At 39.7% G+C, this 20,164-nt stretch overlaps 15 non-coding genes across 15 annotated transcripts; all 15 read left to right on the top strand.

The window, feature by feature from the left end:
* Window positions 1–143: 143 nt before the first annotated feature.
* On the top strand, window positions 144–215 carry TRNAC-GCA (transfer RNA cysteine (anticodon GCA)). The gene has a single exon. It is a non-coding gene; the product is annotated as a tRNA-Cys (tRNA).
* A 1,011-nt stretch (window positions 216–1,226) lies between these two features.
* On the top strand, window positions 1,227–1,298 carry TRNAC-GCA (transfer RNA cysteine (anticodon GCA)). Its single transcript has one exon. It is a non-coding gene; the product is annotated as a tRNA-Cys (tRNA).
* A 1,011-nt stretch (window positions 1,299–2,309) lies between these two features.
* TRNAC-GCA (transfer RNA cysteine (anticodon GCA)) lies at window positions 2,310–2,381 on the top strand. The gene has a single exon. It is a non-coding gene; the product is annotated as a tRNA-Cys (tRNA).
* Window positions 2,382–3,689: 1,308 nt separating this feature from the next.
* TRNAC-GCA (transfer RNA cysteine (anticodon GCA)) lies at window positions 3,690–3,761 on the top strand. The gene has a single exon. It is a non-coding gene; the product is annotated as a tRNA-Cys (tRNA).
* A 1,012-nt stretch (window positions 3,762–4,773) lies between these two features.
* Window positions 4,774–4,846, top strand: TRNAC-GCA (transfer RNA cysteine (anticodon GCA)). Its single transcript has one exon. It is a non-coding gene; the product is annotated as a tRNA-Cys (tRNA).
* Window positions 4,847–5,855: 1,009 nt separating this feature from the next.
* On the top strand, window positions 5,856–5,927 carry TRNAC-GCA (transfer RNA cysteine (anticodon GCA)). Its single transcript has one exon. It is a non-coding gene; the product is annotated as a tRNA-Cys (tRNA).
* A 1,012-nt stretch (window positions 5,928–6,939) lies between these two features.
* Window positions 6,940–7,011, top strand: TRNAC-GCA (transfer RNA cysteine (anticodon GCA)). The gene has a single exon. It is a non-coding gene; the product is annotated as a tRNA-Cys (tRNA).
* A 1,010-nt stretch (window positions 7,012–8,021) lies between these two features.
* Window positions 8,022–8,093, top strand: TRNAC-GCA (transfer RNA cysteine (anticodon GCA)). The gene has a single exon. It is a non-coding gene; the product is annotated as a tRNA-Cys (tRNA).
* Window positions 8,094–9,105: 1,012 nt separating this feature from the next.
* On the top strand, window positions 9,106–9,177 carry TRNAC-GCA (transfer RNA cysteine (anticodon GCA)). The gene has a single exon. It is a non-coding gene; the product is annotated as a tRNA-Cys (tRNA).
* A 2,685-nt stretch (window positions 9,178–11,862) lies between these two features.
* TRNAC-GCA (transfer RNA cysteine (anticodon GCA)) lies at window positions 11,863–11,934 on the top strand. Its single transcript has one exon. It is a non-coding gene; the product is annotated as a tRNA-Cys (tRNA).
* Window positions 11,935–12,945: 1,011 nt separating this feature from the next.
* Window positions 12,946–13,017, top strand: TRNAC-GCA (transfer RNA cysteine (anticodon GCA)). The gene has a single exon. It is a non-coding gene; the product is annotated as a tRNA-Cys (tRNA).
* A 1,009-nt stretch (window positions 13,018–14,026) lies between these two features.
* Window positions 14,027–14,098, top strand: TRNAC-GCA (transfer RNA cysteine (anticodon GCA)). The gene has a single exon. It is a non-coding gene; the product is annotated as a tRNA-Cys (tRNA).
* A 1,009-nt stretch (window positions 14,099–15,107) lies between these two features.
* On the top strand, window positions 15,108–15,179 carry TRNAC-GCA (transfer RNA cysteine (anticodon GCA)). Its single transcript has one exon. It is a non-coding gene; the product is annotated as a tRNA-Cys (tRNA).
* Window positions 15,180–16,190: 1,011 nt separating this feature from the next.
* TRNAC-GCA (transfer RNA cysteine (anticodon GCA)) lies at window positions 16,191–16,263 on the top strand. The gene has a single exon. It is a non-coding gene; the product is annotated as a tRNA-Cys (tRNA).
* A 1,010-nt stretch (window positions 16,264–17,273) lies between these two features.
* Window positions 17,274–17,345, top strand: TRNAC-GCA (transfer RNA cysteine (anticodon GCA)). Its single transcript has one exon. It is a non-coding gene; the product is annotated as a tRNA-Cys (tRNA).
* The last annotated feature ends 2,819 nt before the right edge of the window (window positions 17,346–20,164 follow it).

Raw genomic sequence — 20,164 nt, 5'->3', positions numbered from 1 at the left:
AGTTTTACTTTAATAAATAATATTAAGGACTACTTCTCCTGTTCCACAGTTTCAAGCCTGTACTTTCCGGCACAACTTAGCATGATCCTCTCACTCTTTCATGATGTACTGATATTATGTCATTCTGATTTTACTGAAAAGCTGGGGATGTAGCTCAGTGGTAGAGCATTTGACTGCAGATCAAGAGGTCCCTGGTTCACATCTGGGTGTCCCCTCAGACTATTTTGATTCTGTTGTTTGTAGTTGGGACTTTTCATCAATTCCTTTTGGATCATCTTTGACAGAGTCAGTGTTCCCTTGGATATTGCACTTTAATATCATTACAGAGTTTGCTGCTCAAAACCTGTGAGTAAATGCAGTTTTAACACTCGGCTTGGTGTTCCCTTTGGGAACTTTCTGAAAGATCATTGATCTATTTTGGAATTTGGCTCTTCCTTTTACAGCACTAAAGAAAGGGAATGGACTATGAAATAAATTGACAAATTCGTTATACTGTTTGGTGCTTTCTTGAATCGCACTAAAGAAATGGCTTAGAATACTGTGCAGCGATACAGTCAGTCTATTTCTCATTTCACCTGTGTCCTCAGTCTTACATATATTCCACCTTTTCCCTGTGCATCCAAAGTATGTGCTTGTTTGAAGCACTTCATTTTTGTGCAACGTAGGAACTATTTAATTTCTCCTTAAATGCTCTGCCTACGTGCAAGATGTACGAACCATTGTTGCAGTTGCAAGAAGGCTGGCCTCAAGAATCAGGCCATTTGCAAGCACAAAGTGGCCTTTTCTGATGTTTTAAATCGAAGCTCCGTGAAAGGGGTGTTTGGGTGTACCTTCCAAATACCGAATTGTAGTGGTATGTAGAAATGTTTTTCCAACGTAATGTGACCCAAAACAATCATACTTTATCACCATCTCGGTGATTGTGGTAACCAAACATGAAACAATAAGGTATCCCGTAAAAACCTCTTCCCCTTTGAGAATGTTTCAAAACAAACATTTTAAGTGCAGGCATTGGTCCTATGTACCACTGCCTATTCAAATAAAATACCAATCAAACAAATACATATATTTTCTTAATGATCCATTTTTCCTTTAATAAATAATATTAAGAACTACTTCTACAGTTCTACAGTTTCAAGGTTGTACTTTCCGGCACAACTTAGCATGATCCTCTCACTCTTTCATGATGTACTGATGTATTGTCATTCTGATCTTGGCTGACAGCTGGGGATATAGCTCAGTGGTAGAGCATTTGACTGCAGATCAAGAGGTCCCTGGTTCAAATCCGGGTGTCCCCTCATACTATTTTGAATCTGCTGTTTTTAGTTGGGAATTTTCATGAATCCCATTTGGATCATCTTTGACATAGTCAGTGTTCCCTTGGATGTTACACTTTAATAACATTACAGTGTTGCTGATTAAAACTTGTGAGTAACTGCATTTTTTACACTGGGCTTGGTATTCCCTATGGGAAATTTCTGAAACATCATTGATCTATTTTGGAATTCGGCTCTACCTTTCACAGCTCTAAACAAAGGGAATGGACTATGAAACCAATTGACAAATTTGTTATACTGTTTGGTGCTCTCTTGAATCGCACTAAAGAAATGGCTTAGAATACTGGGCAGCTATGCAATCAATCTATTTCTCATTACACCTGTGTCCTCAGTCTTACATATATTCCATCTCTTCTCTGTCCATACAAAGTATGTGTTTGTTTGAAGCACTTCATTTTTGTGCAACTTAGGAACTATTTAATTTCTCCTTGAAAGCTCTGCCTACGTGCAAGATGTACAAACCCTCGTTGCAGTTGCAAGAAGGCTGGTCTGAAGAATCAGGCCAGTTGCAAGCACAAAGTGGCTTTTTTTGATGTATTAAATCAAAGGTACTTGAAAGGGGTGTTTGGGTGTTCCTTCCAAATACCGAATTGTAGTGGTATGTAGAAATGTTTTTCCATCGTAATTTGGCCAAAAAACAATCATACTTCACCACCATCTCGGTGATTGTGGTAACCAATCATCAAATGATAATGTGTCACGTAAAAACCTCTTCCCCTTTAAGAATGTTTCAAAACAATCATTGTATGTAGAGGCATTGGTCTTATGTACCACTGCCTATTCAAATAAAATAGCAATGAAACAAAGTAATCCGTTTTTTAAATGATACAGCTTTCCTTTAATAAATAATATTAACTACTACTTCTCCTGTTCCACAGTTTCAAGCCTGTACTTTCCGGCACAACTTAGCATGATCCTCTCACTCTTTCATGATGTACTGATATTATGTCATTCTGATTTTACTGAAAAGTTGGGGATATAGCTCAGTGGTAGAGCATTTGACTGCAGATCAAGAGGTCCCTGGTTCAAATCCGGGTGTCCCTTCAGACTATATTGATTCTGTTGTTTGTAGTTGGGACTTTTCATCAATTCCTTTTGGATCATCTTTGACAGAGTCAGTGTTCCCTTGGATATTGCACTTTAATAGCATTACACAGTTTGCTGCTCAAAACCTGTGAGTAAATGGAGTTTTAACACTCGGCTTGGTATTCCCTTTGGGAAATTTCTGAAAGATCATTGATCTATTTTGGAATTTGGCTCTTCCTTTTACAGCACTAAAGAAAGGGAATGGACTATGAAACAAATAGACAAATTTGTTATACTGTTTGGTGCTCTCTTGAATCGCACTAAAGAAATGGCTTAGAATACTGTGCAGCGATGCAGTCAGTCTATTTCTCATTTCACCTGTGTCCTCAGTCTTACATATATTCCAGCTTGGATGTACCATGTTACAACGTATACCGATACAACTACCTACCATTACAATGCGACCATTACAACGCATACCATTACAACGCATAGCACTTTGGGGTGCTGGATAGTGGTAAGTATAGTTTACTATTCTAACTCCAGTCCCCGTGGACCCTAGGGAAGGTGTTGGATAGTAAATTATACTTATTCCCTATTCTATAGCGCCCCCCAGCGCAATGCGTTGTAATGGTATGCGTTGTAAAAGTCGCGTTGTAATGGTAGTGCGGAGTAACGAATGCGTTGTAACAGGTGCATACCAGCTTTTCCCTGTGCATTAAAAGTATGTGCTTGTTTGAAGCACTTCATTTTTGTGCAAATTAGGAACTATTTAATTTCTCCTTGAAAGCTCTGCCTACGTGCAAGATGTTCAAACCCTCGTTGCAGTTGCAAGAAGGCTGGTCTGAAGAATCAGGCCAGTTGCAAGCACAAAGTGGCTTTTTTTGATGTATTAAATCGAAGGTACTTGAAAGGGGTGTTTGGGTGTTCCTTCCAAATACCGAATTGTAGTGGTATGTAGAAATGTTTTTCCTCCGTAATTTGGCCAAAAAACAATCATACTTCACCACCATCTCGGTGATTGTGGTAACCAATCATCAAATGATAATGTGTCACGTAAAAACCTCTTCCCCTTTAAGAATGTTTCAAAACAATCATTGTATGTAGAGGCATTGGTCTTATGTACTACGGCCTATTCAAATAAAATAGCAATGAAAAAATTAATCTGTTTTTTAAATGATCCAGTTTTACTTTAATAAATAATATTAAGGACTACTTCTCCTGTTCCACAGTTTCAAGCCTGTACTTTCCGGCACAACTTAGCATGATCCTCTCACTCTTTCATGATGTACTGATATTATGTCATTCTGATTTTACTGAAAAGCTGGGGATATAGCTCAGTGGTAGAGCATTTGACTGCAGATCAAGAGGTCCCTGGTTCAAATCCGGGTGTCCCCTCAGACTATTTTGATTCTGTTGTTTGTAGTTGGGACTTTTCATCAATTCCTTTTGGATCATCTTTGACAGAGTCAGTGTTCCCTTGGATATTGCACTTTAATATCATTACAGAGTTTGCTGCTCAAAACCTGTGAGTAAATGCAGTTTTAACACTCGGCTTGGTGTTCCCTTTGGGAACTTTCTGAAAGATCATTGATCTATTTTGGAATTTGGCTCTTCCTTTTACAGCACAAGAGAAAGGGAATGGACTATGAAATAAATTGACAAATTTGTTATACTGTTTGGTGCTTTCTTGAATCGCACTAAAGAAATGGCTTAGAATACTGTGCAGCGATGCAGTCAGTCTATTTCTCATTTCACCTGTGTCCTCAGTCTTACATATATTCCACCTTTTCCCTGTGCATTAAAAGTATGTGCTTGTTTGAAGCACTTCATTTTTGTGCAACGTAGGAACTATTTAATATCTCCTTAAATGCTCTGCCTACGTGTAAGATGTACGAACCATTGTTGCAGTTGCAAGAAGGCTGGCCTGAAGAATCAGGCCATTTGCAAGCACAAAGTGGCTTTTTCTGATGTTTTAAATCGAAGGTCCGTGAAAGGGGTGTTTGGGTGTACCTTCCAAATACCGAATTGTATTGGTATGTAGAAATGTTTTTCCACTGTAATGTGGCCCAAAACAATCATACTTCATCACCATCTGAGTGATTGTGGTAACCAAACATGAAACAATAAGGTATCCCGTAAAAACCTCTTCCCCTTTGAGAATGTTTCAAAACAAACATTTTAAGTGCAGGCATTGGTCCTATGTACCACTGCCTATTCAAAAAAAAATACCAATCAAACAAATACATATATTTTTTTAATGATCCATTTTTCCTTTAATAAATAATATTAAGAACTACTTCTACAGTTCCACAGTTTCAAGGTTGTACTTTCCGGCACAACTTAGCATGATCTTCTCACTCTTTCATGATGTACTGATATATTGTCATTCTGATGTTGGCTTACAGCTGGGGATATAGCTCAGTGGTAGAGCATTTGACTGCAGATCATAGAGGTCCCTGGTTCAAATCTGGGTGTTCCTGCATACTATTTTGAATCTGCTGTTTGTAGTTGGGAATTTTCATGAATCCCATTTGGATCATCTTTGACAGGGTCAGTGTTCCCTTGGATGTTACACTTTAATACCATTACAGTGTTGCTGATTAAAACTTGTGAGTAACTGCATTTTTTACACTGGGCTTGGTATTCCCTATGGGAAATTTCTGAAACATCATTGATCTATTTTGGAATTCGCTCTACCTTTCACAGCTCTAAACAAAGGGAATGGACTATGAAACCAATTGACAAATTTGTTATACTGTTTGGTGCTCTCTTGAATCGCACTAAAGAAATGGCTTAGAATACTGGGCAGCTACGCAATCAATCTATTTCTCATTACCCCTGTGTCCTCAGTCTTACATATATTCCATCTCTTCTCTGTCCATACAAAGTATGTGTTTGTTTGAAGCACTTCATTTTTGTGCAAATTAGGAACTATTTAATTTCTCCTTGAAAGCTCTGCCTACGTGCAAGATGTACAAACCCTCGTTGCAGTTGCAAGAGGGCTGGTCTGAAGAATCAGGCCAGTTGCAAGCACAAAGTGGCTTTTTTTGATGTATTAAATTGAAGGTACTTGAAAGGGGTGTTTGGGTGTTCCTTCCAAATACCGAATTGTAGTGGTATGTAGAAATGTTTTTCCATCGTAATTTGGCCAAAAAACAATCATACTTCACCACCATCTCGGTGATTGTGGTAACCAATCATCAAATGATAATGTGTCACGTAAAAACCTCTTCCCCTTTAAGAATGTTTCAAAACAATCATTGTATGTAGAGGCATTGGTCTTATGTACCACGGCCTATTCAAATAAAATAGCAATGAAAAAATTAATCTGTTTTTTAAATGATCCAGTTTTACTTTAATAAATAATATTAAGGACTACTTCTCCTGTTCCACAGTTTCAAGCCTGTACTTTCCGGCACAACTTAGCATGATCCTCTCACTCTTTCATGATGTACTGATATAATGTCATTCTGATTTTACTGAAAAGCTGGGGATATAGCTCAGTGGTAGAGCATTTGACTGCAGATCAAGAGGTCCCTGGTTCAAATCCGGGTGTCCCCTCAGACTATTTTGATTCTGTTGTTTGTAGTTGGGACTTTTCATCAATTCCTTTTGGATCATCTTTGACAGAGTCAGTGTTCCCTTTGATATTGCACTTTAATAGCATTACAGAGTTTGCTGCTCAAAACCTGTGAGTAAATGGAGTTTTAACACTCGGATTGGTATTCCCTTTGGGAAATTTCTGAAAGATCATTGATCTATTTTGGAATTTGGCTCTTCCTTTTACAGCACTAAAGAAAGGTAATGGACTATGAAACAAATTGACAAATTTGTTATACTGTTTGATGCTTTCTTGAATCGCACTAAAGAAATGGCTTAGAATACTGTGCAGCGATGCAGTCAGTCTATTTCTCATTTCACCTGTGTCCTCAGTCTTACATATATTCCACCTTTTCCCTGTGCATCCAAAGTATGTGTTTGTTTGAAGCACTTCATTTTTGTGCAACGTAGGAACTATTTAATTTCTCCTTAAATGCTCTGCCTACGTGCAAGATGTACGAACCATTGTTGCAGTTGCAAGAAGGCTGGCCTGAAGAATCAGGCCATTTGCAAGCACAAAGTGGCTTTTTCTGATGTTTTAAATCGAAGGTCCGTGAAAGGGGTGTTTGGGTGTACCTTCCAAATACCGAATTGTAGTGGTATGTAGAAATGTTTTTCCACCGTAATGTGGCCCAAAACAATCATACTTCATCACCATCTGAGTGATTGTGGTAACCAAACATGAAACAATAAGGTATCCCGTAAAAACCTCTTCCCCTTTGAGAATGTTTCAAAACAAACATTTTAAGTGCAGGCATTGGTCCTATGTACCACTGCCTATTCAAATAAAATACCAATCAAACAAATACATATATTTTTTTTAATGATCCATTTTTCCTTTAATAAATAATATTAAGAACTACTTCTACAGTTCCACAGTTTCAAGGTTGTACTTTCCGGCACAACTTAGCATGATCCTCTCACTCTTTCATGATGTACTGATATATTGTCATTCTGATCTTGGCTGACAGCTGGGGATATTGCTCAGTGGTAGAGCATTTGACTGCAGATCAAGAGGTCCCTGGTTCAAATCCGGGTGTCCCCTCATACTATTTTGAATCTGCTGTTTGTAGTTGGGAATTTTCATGAATACCATTTGGATCATCTATGACAGAGTCAGTGTTCCCTTGGATGTTACACTTTAATACCATTACAGTGTTGCTGATTAAAACTTGTGAGTAACTGCATTTTTTACACTGGGCTTGGTATTCCCTATGGGAAATTTCTGAAACATCATTGATCTATTTTGGAATTCGGCTCTACCTTTCACAGCTCTAAACAAAGGGAATGGACTATGAAACCAATTGACAAATTTGTTATACTGTTTGGTGCTCTCTTGAATCGCACTAAAGAAATGGCTTAGAATACTGGGCAGCTATGCAATCAATCTATTTCTCATTACACCTGTGTCCTCAGTCTTACATATATTCCATCTCTTCTCTGTCCATACAAAGTATGTGTTTGTTTGAAGCACTTCATTTTTGTGCAACTTAGGAACTATTTAATTTCTCCTTGAAAGCTCTGCCTACGTGCAAGATGTACAAACCCTCGTTGCAGTTGCAAGAAGGCTGGTCTGAAGAATCAGGCCAGTTGCAAGCACAAAGTGGCTTTTTTTGATGTATTAAATCGAAGGTACTTGAAAGGGGTGTTTGGGTGTTCCTTCCAAATACCGAATTGTAGTGGTATGTAGAAATGTTTTTCCATCGTAATTTGGCCAAAAAACAATCATACTTCACCACCATCTCGGTGATTGTGGTAACCAATCATCAAATGATAATGTGTCACGTAAAAACCTCTTCCCCTTTAAGAATGTTTCAAAACAATCATTGTATGTAGAGGCATTGGTCTTATGTACCACGGCCTATTCAAATAAAATAGCAATGAAAAAATGAATCTGTTTTTTAAATGATCCAGTTTTACTTTAATAAATAATATTAAGGACTACTTCTCCTGTTCCACAGTTTCAAGCCTGTACTTTCCGGCACAACTTAGCATGATCCTCTCACTCTTTCATGATGTACTGATATTATGTCATTCTGCTTTTACTGAAAAGCTGGGGATATAGCTCAGTGGTAGAGCATTTGACTGCAGATCAAGAGGTCCCTGGTTCAAATCCGGGTGTCCCCTCAGACTATTTTGATTCTGTTGTTTGTAGTTGGGACTTTTCATCAATTCCTTTTGGATCATCTTTGACAGAGTCAGTGTTCCCTTGGATATTGCACTTTAATAGCATTATCGAGTTTGCTTCCCAAAACCTGTGAGTAAATGGAGTTTTAACACTCGGCTTGGTGTTCCCTTTGGGAACTTTCTGAAAGATCATTGATCTATTTTGGAATTTGGCTCTTCCTTTTACAGCACAAGAGAAAGGGAATGGACTATGAAATAAATTGACAAATTTGTTATACTGTTTGGTGCTTTCTTGAATCGCACTAAAGAAATGGCTTAGAATACTGTGCAGCGATGCAGTCAGTCTATTTCTCATTTCACCTGTGTCCTCAGTCTTACATATATTCCACCTTTTCCCTGTGCATTAAAAGTATGTGCTTGTTTGAAGCACTTCATTTTTGTGCAACGTAGGAACTATTTAATATCTCCTTAAATGCTCTGCCTACGTGCAAGATGTACGAACCATTGTTGCAGTTGCAAGAAGGCTGGCCTGAAGAATCAGGCCATTTGCAAGCACAAAGTGGCTTTTTCTGATGTTTTAAATCGAAGGTCCGTGAAAGGGGTGTTTGGGTGTACCTTCCAAATACCGCATTGTAGTGGTATGTAGAAATGTTTTTCCACCATAATGTGGCCCAAAACTATCATACTTCATCACCATCTGAGTGATTGTGGTAACCAAACATGAAACAATAAGGTATCCCGTAAAAACCTCTTCCCCTTTGAGAATGTTTCAAAACAAACATTTTAAGTGCAGGCATTGGTCCTATGTACCACTGCCTATTCAAATAAAATACCAATCAAACAAATACATATATTTTTTTTAATGATCCATTTTTCCTTTAATAAATAATATTAAGAACTACTTCTACAGTTCCACAGTTTCAAGGTTGTACTTTCCGGCACAACTTAGCATGATCCTCTCACTCTTTCATGATGTACTGATATATTGTCATTCTGATCTTGGCTGACAGCTGGGGATATAGCTCAGTGGTAGAGCATTTGACTGCAGATCAAGAGGTCCCTGGTTCAAATCCGGGTGTCCCCTCATACTATTTTGAATCTGCTGTTTGTAGTTGGGAATTTTCATGAATCCCATTTGGATTATCTTTGACAGAGTCAGTGTTCCCTTGGATGTTACACTTTAATAACATTACAGTGTTGCTGATTAAAACTTGTGAGTAACTGCATTTTTTACACTGGGCTTGGTATTCCCTATGGGAAATTTCTGAAACATCATTGATCTATTTTGGAATTCGGCTCTACCTTTCACAGCTCTAAACAAAGGGAATGGACTATGAAACCAATTGACAAATTTGTTATACTGGTTGGTGCTCTCTTGAATCGCACTAAAGAAATGGCTTAGAATACTGGGCAGCTATGCAATCAATCTATTTCTCATTACACCTGTGTCCTCAGTCTTACATATATTCCATCTCTTCTCTGTCCATACAAAGTATGTGTTTGTTTGAAGCACTTCATTTTTGTGCAACTTAGGAACTATTTAATTTCTCCTTGAAAGCTCTGCCTACGTGCAAGATGTACAAACCCTCGTTGCAGTTGCAAGAAGGCTGGTCTGAAGAATCAGGCCAGTTGCAAGCACAAAGTGGCTTTTTTTGATGTATTAAATCGAAGGTACTTGAAAGGGGTGTTTGGGTGTTCCATCCAAATACCGAATTGTAGTGGTATGTAGAAATGTTTTTCCATCGTAATTTGGCCAAAAAACAATCATACTTCACCACCATCTCGGTGATTGTGGTAACCAATCATCAAATGATAATGTGTCACGTAAAAACCTCTTCCCCTTTAAGAATGTTTCAAAACAATCATTGTATGTAGAGGCATTGGTCTTATGTACCACTGCCTATTCAAATAAAATAGCAATGAAACAAAGTAATCCATTTTTTAAATGATACAGCTTTCCTTTAATAAATATTATTAACTACTACTTCTCCTGTTCCAAAGTTTCAAGCCTGTACTTTCCGGCACAACTTAGCATGATCCTCTCACTCTTTCATGATGTACTGATATTATGTCATTCTGATTTTACTGAAAAGCTGGGGATATAGCTCAGTGGTAGACATTTGACTGCAGATCAAGAGGTCCCTGGTTCAAATCCGGGTGTCCCCTCAGACTATTTTGATTCTGTTGTTTGTAATTGGGACTTTTCATCAATTCCTTTTGGATCATCTTTGACAGAGTCAGTGTTCCCTTGGATATTGCACTTTAATATCATTACAGAGTTTGCTGCTCAAAACCTGTGAGTAAATGCAATTTTAACACTTGGCTTGGTGTTCCATTTGGGAACTTTCTGAAAGATCTTTGATCTATTTTGGAATTTGGCTCTTCCTTTTACAGCACTAAAGAAAGGGAATGGACTATGAAATAAATTGACAAATTTGTTATACTGTTTGGTGCTTTCTTGAATCGCACTAAAGAAATGGCTTAGAATACTGTGCAGCGATGCAGTCAGTCTATTTCTCATTTCACCTGTGTCCTCAGTCTTACATATATTCCACCTTTTCCCTGTGCATCCAAAGTATGTGCTTGTTTGAAGCACTTCATTTTTGTGCAACGTAGGAACTATTTAATTTCTCCTTAAATGCTCTGCCTACGTGCAAGATGTATGAACCATTGTTGCAGTTGCAAGAAGGCTGGCCTGAAGAATCAGGCCATTTGCAAGCACAAAGTGGCTTTTTCTGATGTTTTAAATCGAAGGTCCGTGAAAGGGGTGTTTGGGTGTACCGTAATGTGGCCCTTTTCATGAATCCCATTTGGATCATCTTTGACAGAGTCGGTGTTCCCTTGGATGTTACACTTTATTAACATTACCGTGTTGCTGATTAAAACTTGTGAGTAACTGCATTTTTTACACTGGGCTTGGTATTCCCTATGGGAAATTTCTGAAACATCATTGATCTATTTTGGAATTCGGCTCTACCTTTCACAGCTCTAAACAAAGGGAATGGACTATGAAACCAATTGACAAATTTGTTATACTGTTTGGTGCTCTCTTGAATCGCACTAAAGAAATGGCTTAGAATACTGGGCAGCTATGCAATCAATCTATTTCTCGTTACACCTGTGTCCTTAGTCTTACATATATTCCATCTCTTCTCTGTCCATACAAAGTATGTGTTTGTTTGAAGCACTTCATTTTTGTGCAACTTAGGAACTATTTAATTTCTCCTTGAAAGCTCTGCCTACGTGCAAGATGTACAAACCCTCGTTGCAGTTGCAAGAAGGCTGGTCTGAAGAATCAGGCCAGTTGCAAGCACAAAGTGGCTTTTTTTGATGTATTAAATTGAAGGTACTTGAAAGGGGTGTTTGGGTGTTCCTTCCAAATACCGAATTGTAGTGGTATGTAGAAATGTTTTTCCATCGTAATTTGGCCAAAAAACAATCATACTTCACCACCATCTCGGTGATTGTGGTAACCAATCATCAAATGATAATGTGTCACGTAAAAACCTCTTCCCCTTTAAGAATGTTTCAAAACAATCATTGTATGTAGAGGCATTGGTCTTATGTACCAGGGCCTATTCAAATAAAATAGCAATGAAAAAATTTATCTGTTTTTTAAATGATCCAGTTTTACTTGAATAAATAATATTAAGGACTACTTCTCCTGTTCCACAGTTTCAAGCCTGTACTTTCCGGCACAACTTAGCATGATCCTCTCACTCTTTCATGATGTACTGATATTATGTCATTCTAATTTTTCTGAAAAGATGGGGATATAGCTCAGTGGTAGAGCATTTGACTGCAGATCAAGAGGTCCCTGGTTCAAATCCGGGTGTCCCCTCAGACTATTTTGATTCTGTTGTTTGTAGTTGGGACTTTTCATCAATTCCTTTCAGATCATCTTTGACAGAGTCAGTGTTCCCTTGGATATTGCACTTTAATAGCATTACAGAGTTTGCTGCTCAAAACCTGTGAGTAAATGGAGTTTTAACACTCGGCTTGGTATTCCCTTTGGGAAATTTCTGAAAGATCATTGATCTATTTTGGAATTTGGCTCTTCCTTTTACAGCACTAAAGAAAGGGAATGGACTATGAAACAAATTGACAAATTTGTTATACTGTTTGATGCTTTCTTGAACCGCACTAAAGAAATGGCTTAGAATACTGTGCAGCGATGCAGTCAGTCTATTTCTCATTTCACCTGTGTCCTCAGACTTACATATATTCCACCTTTTCCCTGTGCATTAAAAGTATGTGTTTGTTTGAAGCACTTCATTTTTGTGCAACGTAGGAACTATTTAATTTCTCCTTGAAAGCTCTGCCTACGTGCAAGATGTACAAACCCTCGTTGCAGTTGCAAGAAGGCTGGTCTGAAGAATCAGGCCAGTTGCAAGCACAAAGTGGCTTTTTTTGATGTATTAAATCGAAGGTACTTGATAGGGATGTTTGGGTGTTCCTTCCAAATACCGAATTGTAGTGGTATGTAGAAATGTTTTTCCTCCGTAATTTGGCCAAAAAACATTCATACTTCACCACCATCTCGGTGATTGTGGTAACCAATAATCAAATGATAATGTGTCACGTAAAAACCTCTTCCCCTTTAAGAATGTTTCAAAACAATCATTGTATGTAGAGGCATTGGTCTTATGTACCACGGCCTATTCAAATAAAATAGCAATGAAAAAATGTATCTGTTTTTTAAATGATCCAGTTTTACTTGAATAAATAATATTAAGGACTACTTCTCCTGTTCCACAGTTTCAAGCCTGTACTTTCCGGCACAACTTAGCATGATCCTCTCACTCTTTCATGATGTACTGATATTATGTCATTCTAATTTTTCTGAAAAGCTGGGGATATAGCTCAGTGGTAGAGCATTTGACTGCAGATCAAGAGGTCCCTGGTTCAAATCCGGGTGTCCCCTCAGACTATTTTGATTCTGTTGTTTGTAGTTGGGACTTTTCATCAATTCCTTTCGGATCATCTTTGACAGAGTCAGTGTTCCCTTGGATATTGCACTTTAATAGCATTACAGAGTTTGCTGCTCAAAACCTGTGAGTAAATGGAGTTTTAACACTCGGCTTGGTATTCCCTTTGGGAAATTTCTGAAAGATCATTGATCTATTTTGGAATTTGGCTCTTCCTTTTACAGCACTAAAGAAAGGGAATGGACTATGAAACAAATTGACAAATTTGTTATACTGTTTGATGCTTTCTTGAACCGCACTAAAGAAATGGCTTAGAATACTGTGCAGCGATGCAGTCAGTCTATTTCTCATTTCACCTGTGTCCTCAGTCTTACATATATTCCACCTTTTCCCTGTGCATTAAAAGTATGTGTTTGTTTGAAGCACTTCATTTTTGTGCAACGTAGGAACTATTTAATTTCTCCTTGAAAGCTCTGCCTACGTGCAAGATGTACAAACCCTCGTTGCAGTTGCAAGAAGGCTGGTCTGAAGAATCAGGCCAGTTGCAAGCACAAAGTGGCTTTTTTTGATGTATTAAATCGAAGGTACTTGATAGGGATGTTTGGGTGTTCCTTCCAAATACCGAATTGTAGTGGTATGTAGAAATGTTTTTCCTCCGTATTTTGGCCAAAAAACATTCATACTTCACCACCATCTCGGTGATTGTGGTAACCAATCATCAAATGATGTGTCATGTAAAAACCTCTTCCGCTTTAAGAATGTTTCAAAACAATCATTGTATGTAGAGGCATTGGTCTTATGTACCACTGCCTATTCAAATAAAATAGCAATGAAACAAATTAATCTGTTTTTTAAATGATCCAGTTTTACTTTAATAAATAATATTAAGGACTACTTCTCCTGTTCCATAGTTTCAAGCCTGTACTTTCCGGCACAACTTAGCATGATCCTCTCACTCTTTCATGATGTACTGATATTATGTCATTCTAATTTTTCTGAAAAGCTTGGGATATAGCTCAGTGGTAGAGCATTTGACTGCAGATCAAGAGGTCCCTGGTTCAAATCCGGGTGTCCCCTCAGACTATTTTGATTCTGTTGTTTGTAGTTGGGACTTTTCATCAATTCCTTTTGGATCATCTTTGACAGAGTCAGTGTTCCCTTGGTTATTGCACTTTAATAGCATTACATAGTTTGCTGCTCAAAACCTGTGAGTAAATGGAGTTTTAGCACTCGGCTTGGTATTCTCTTTGGGAAATTTCTGAAAGATCATTGATCTATTTTGGAATTTGGCTCTTCCTTATACAGCACTAAAGAAAGGGAATGGACTATGAAACAAATTGACAAATTTGTTATACTGTTTGGTGCTCTCTTGAATCGCACTAAAGAAATGGCTTAGAATACTGTGCAGCGATGCAGTCAGTCTATTTCTCATTTCACCTGTGTCCTCAGTCTTACATATATTCCACCTTTTCCCTGTGCATTAAAAGTATGTGCTTGTTTGAAGCACTTCATTTTTGTGCAACGTAGGAACTATTTAATTTCTCCTTGAAAGCTCTGCCTACGTGCAAGATGTACAAACCCTCGTTGCAGTTGCAAGAAGGCTGGTCTGAAGAATCAGGCCAGTTGCAAGCACAAAGTGGCTTTTTTTGATGTATTAAATCGAAGGTACTTGATAGGGATGTTTGGGTGTTCCTTCCAAATACCGAATTGTAGTGGTATGTAGAAATGTTTTTCCTCCGTATTTTGGCCAAAAAACATTCATACTTCACCACCATCTCGGTGATTGTGGTAACCAATCATCAAATGATGTGTCATGTAAAAACCTCTTCCGCTTTAAGAATGTTTCAAAACAATCATTGTATGTAGAGGCATTGGTCTTATGTACCACTGCCTATTCAAATAAAATAGCAATGAAACAAATTAATCTGTTTTTTAAATGATCCAGTTTTACTTTAATAAATAATATTAAGGACTACTTCTCCTGTTCCATAGTTTCAAGCCTGTACTTTCCGGCACAACTTAGCATGATCCTCTCACTCTTTCATGATGTACTGATATTATGTCATTCTAATTTTTCTGAAAAGCTTGGGATATAGCTCAGTGGTAGAGCATTTGACTGCAGATCAAGAGGTCCCTGGTTCAAATCCGGGTGTCCCCTCAGACTATTTTGATTCTGTTGTTTGTAGTTGGGACTTTTCATCAATTCCTTTTGGATCATCTTTGACAGAGTCAGTGTTCCCTTGGTTATTGCACTTTAATAGCATTACATAGTTTGCTGCTCAAAACCTGTGAGTAAATGGAGTTTTAGCACTCGGCTTGGTATTCTCTTTGGGAAATTTCTGAAAGATCATTGATCTATTTTGGAATTTGGCTCTTCCTTATACAGCACTAAAGAAAGGGAATGGACTATGAAACAAATTGACAAATTTGTTATACTGTTTGGTGCTCTCTTGAATCGCACTAAAGAAATGGCTTAGAATACTGTGCAGCGATGCAGTCAGTCTATTTCTCATTTCACCTGTGTCCTCAGTCTTACATATATTCCACCTTTTCCCTGTGCATTAAAAGTATGTGCTTGTTTGAAGCACTTCATTTTTGTGCAACGTAGGAACTATTTAATTTCTCCTTAAATGCTCTGCCTACGTGCAAGATGTACGAACCATTGTTGCAGTTGCAAGAAGGCTGGCCTGAAGAATCAGGCCATTTGCAAGCACAAAGTGGCTTTTTCTGATGTTTTAAATCGAAGGTCCGTGAAAGGGGTGTTTGGGTGTACCTTCCAAATACCGAATTGTAGTGGTATGTAGAAATGTTTTTCCACTGTAATGTGGCCCAAAACAATCATACTTCATCACCATCTGAGTGATTGTGGTAACCAAACATGAAACAATAAGGTATCCCGTAAAAACCTCTTCCCCTTTGAGAATGTTTCAAAACAAACATTTTAAGTGCAGGCATTGGTCCTATGTACCACTGCCTATTCAAATAAAATACCAATCAAACAAATACATATATTTTTTTAATGATCCATTTTTCCTTTAATAAATAATATTAAGAACTACTTCTACAGTTCCACAGTTTCAAGGTTGTACTTTCCGGCACAACTTAGCATGATCCTCTCACTCTTTCATGATGTACTGATATATTGTCATTCTGATGTTGGCTGACAGCTGGGTATATAGCTCAGTGGTAGAGCATTTGACTGCAGATCATAGAGGTCCCTGGTTCAAATCCGGGTGTTCCCTCATACTATTTTGAATCTGCTGTTTGTAGTTGGGAATTTTCATGAATCCCATTTGGATCATCTTTGACAGAGTCAGTGTTCCCTTGGATGTTACACTTTAATACCATTACAGTGTTGCTGATTAAAACTTGTGAGTAACTGCATTTTTTACACTGGGCTTGGTATTCCCTATGGGAAATTTCTGAAACATCATTGATCTATTTTGGAATTCGCTCTACCTTTCACAGCTCTAAACAAAGGGAATGGACTATGAAACCAATTGACAAATTTGTTATACTGTTTGGTGCTCTCTTGAATCGCACTAAAGAAATGGCTTAGAATACTGGGCAGCTATGCAATCAATCTATTTCTCATTACACCTGTGTCCTAAGTCTTACATATATTCCATCTCTTCTCTGTCCATACAAAGTATGTGTTTGTTTGAAGCACTTCATTTTTGTGCAACTTAGGAACTATTTAATTTCTCCTTGAAAGCTCTGCCTACGTGCAAGATGTACAAACCCTCGTTGCAGTTGCAAGAAGGCTGGTCTGAAGAATCAGGCCAGTTGCAAGCACAAAGTGGCTTTTTTTGATGTATTAAATCGAAGGTACTTGAAAGGGGTGTTTGGGTGTTCCTTCCAAATACCGAATTGTAGTGGTATGTAGAAATGTTTTTCCATCGTAATTTGGCCAAAAAACAATCATACTTCACCACCATCTCGGTGATTGTGGTAACCAATCATCAAATGATAATGTGTCACGTAAAAACCTCTTCCCCTTTAAGAATGTTTCAAAACAATCATTGTATGTAGAGGCATTGGTCTTAAGTACCACTGCCTATTCAAATAAAATAGCAATGAAACAAATTAATCCGTTTTTTAAATGATACAGCTTTCCTTTAATAAATAATATTAACTACTACTTCTCCTGTTCCACAGTTTCAAACCTGTACTTTCCGGCACAACTTAGCATGATCCTCTCACTCTTTCATGATGTACTGATATTATGTCATTCTGATTTTACTGAAAAGCTGGGGATGTAGCTCAGTGGTAGAGTATTTGACTGCAGATCAAGAGGTCCCTGGTTCAAATCCAGGTGTCCCCTCAGACTATTTTGATTCTGTTGTTTGTAGTTGGGACTTTTCATCAATTCCTTTTGGATCATCTTTGACAGAGTCAGTGTTCCCTTGGTTATTGCACTTTAATAGCATTACATAGTATGGCTGAGATACCCGCCACCCCTTCTCGACACAATCCCCAAGGATGGGAAACCGGAAACAGTTCTGAACTTTTGGAAGACGGGAGGGAGTGACCCTCCCGGCCGTATTTATTAAAATATGAAACAAAATCAAAAACATTAAAATAACAGTTTCATATTAATGTACAATTTCATTTCCACATTACGATGTTTGGCTAACCTTAACATATTTCTAATACAAAGGTTCTCCTAGCCGAACTAACATCCTACAAAACATTTAACTTGAAATTGTACATCCTAACTTTTAAGGGCCAACGGCAAGGTCGTAACCGGTGTCAGATCCCTAAACCAGAAATACCCCCCCACTTGTGAGGGGCGACCGCACAGAGGCGTACCTCAAGTGCATCTACCAATTTCCCTTGACTTGACGGGGGCCCCAATGAACTCGACGCCATTTAAAGGTCGTCCGAGGACTCGTGTGAGGTGTCTAGAAGGTAGCGTAAACCCCCTCCCCACCCCACACAACTTACCACATCTGCCGTCGCAGGTGTCCTGGCCCCGGGAAATTCCCCAGGAGGGGCCCGTAGCCCCTCCTATCCAGGAAGGGGCCTTGACCGCCTTTCCTTTCCTTTCGGCGGCCCATCCTTAGAAGGGACCGCCTCCCCGTTGAGGGGCCAATGGCCACCTCCCCCGAGCGCTCCCATCCGTAATGGGTGACGCCCCCCCATAGGGATCTTCCAATTACAGCTCACCGATCATGACCTTACCGCCCAACCAAAATAAATACGACAATTTAACTAAAATTACTAATTTAAAAAACAACCATAACCATTTCACGTATGATTACTGATCAACACTAGTGCAGAATCACTTTATTCGAGAAAAAAAAACATACTGTAAATGACCATTCTTTATTGCATACTCAAAATAACACAACAATCATCACAACCTGTAAGAAATAGAGTTACCACATCAAAACTTTATTTAAAAACAACTGGCTGTCCTCAGGGGCTGGTGGGTGGGTCAAAATTGGCTCTTCGTTCCGTCTCGAGCTCACGTGCAGCGGGGAGGTGCAGCTTCAGAGCACAGGAACAAGAGGATGCTTTCTTGGCGTGTTGCTCCTTTTATCCGTCTTCGGGCGGGCGTAAACCCGCCTCCGCCTGCCTCCCTGGGCGTGGCCGGCCGCGTCAGTGTCTAGGACAACCCACTCCAGGGCGGGAAAAGGCGCGCCCCGGCTACGCCGCTTCGGGCATACCAGCCGAGACTCGCCTCCCGCCCAAGATGGCCTCCCGGGGGGATCGGGGTACTCCACCATACGTTCGGGGGGACCGAATGGTCGCCCCTTTCCATATGGCTGAGATACCCGCCACCCCCTCTCGACACAATCCCCAAGGATGGGAAACCGGAAACAGTTCTGAACTTTTGGAAGGCGGGAGGGAGTGACCCTCCCGGCCGTATTTATTAAAATATGAAACAAAATCAAAAAAATTAAAATAACAGTTTCATATTAATGTACAATTTCATTTCCACATTACGATGTTTGGCTAACCTTAACATATTTCTAATACAAAGGTTCTCCTAGCCAAACTAACATCCTACAAAACATTTAACTTGAAATTGTACATCCTAACTTTTAAGGGCCAACGGCAAGGTCGTAACCGGTGTCAGATCCCTAAACCAGAAATACCCCCCCCCACTTGTGAGGGGCGACCGCACAGAGGCGTACCTCAAGTGCATCTACCAATTTCCCTTGACTTGACGGGGGCCCCAATGAACTCGACGCCATTTAAAGGTCGTCCGAGGACTCGTGTGAGGTGTCTAGAAGGTAGCGTAAACCCCCTCCCCACCCCACACAACTTACCACATCTGCCGTCGCAGGTGTCCTGGCCCCGGGAAATTCCCCAGGAGGGGCCCGTAGCCCCTCCTATCCAGGAAGGGGCCTTGACCGCCTTTCCTTTCCTTTCGGCGGCCCATCCTTAGAAGGGACCGCCTCCCCGTTGAGGGGCCAATGGCCACCTCCCCCGAGCGCTCCCATCCGTAATGGGTGACGCCCCCCCATAGGGATCTTCCAATTACTGCTCACCGATCATGACCTTACCGCCACAGGCCGGATAGTTGACCGGCTATCCGGACCCCCCCCAAACAACTCCTGCCTAAAGGTCATGTTTTAAACTCTTTAGCCAAGCTATGAGGTCTCCTATGAGTAACTCATTCCCCACCCGGGACAAATGGACCCCATCACCCAGGTACATACTGTCCCCCTTAATACAACCATGTGGAATAGAATGCAGTGTACTTGAACGAAACAATCTACCCAATTTATTATTTACTTTCTTCACTGAGTGATTCAGAGCAGAAACCGAATTCGCCCCCCGCCACACTTTCCGTGGAATCATATGGGACCATGCAATTGTGCACCCTGGAACTCTTCTCGCCAACCAACTTACAGTGTAGAGCATTGCCTCGAGAAGGAGTCGTCTACCAGTGGCCACCAAATCGTTGCCCCCAAGATGGACTATGATTATAGACGGCGGTGACCTTGTCCGCCCTAACAAACCCTCGAAAAAGGATTGAAACTGGTCAATACAGAGCCCGCCCCTTCCGTAGAAGGTCACCCTGTACCCGTATTCCCCAGCCATGTGAATCATGTCACCTGCTTTGAATACGTCCGCGGCACGCCTCACGTATGAGTGGCCAATGACCCACACCACTTTTCCCGCAGCCGG

This window comes from Lissotriton vulgaris, chromosome 1_1 (assembly GCF_964263255.1).
Source record: "Lissotriton vulgaris chromosome 1_1, aLisVul1.2, whole genome shotgun sequence".
NCBI lineage: Eukaryota > Metazoa > Chordata > Amphibia > Caudata > Salamandridae > Lissotriton > Lissotriton vulgaris.
The sequence above is the reverse complement of the archived record's forward strand: the minus strand, read 5'-3'. Positions and strand labels throughout refer to the sequence as shown.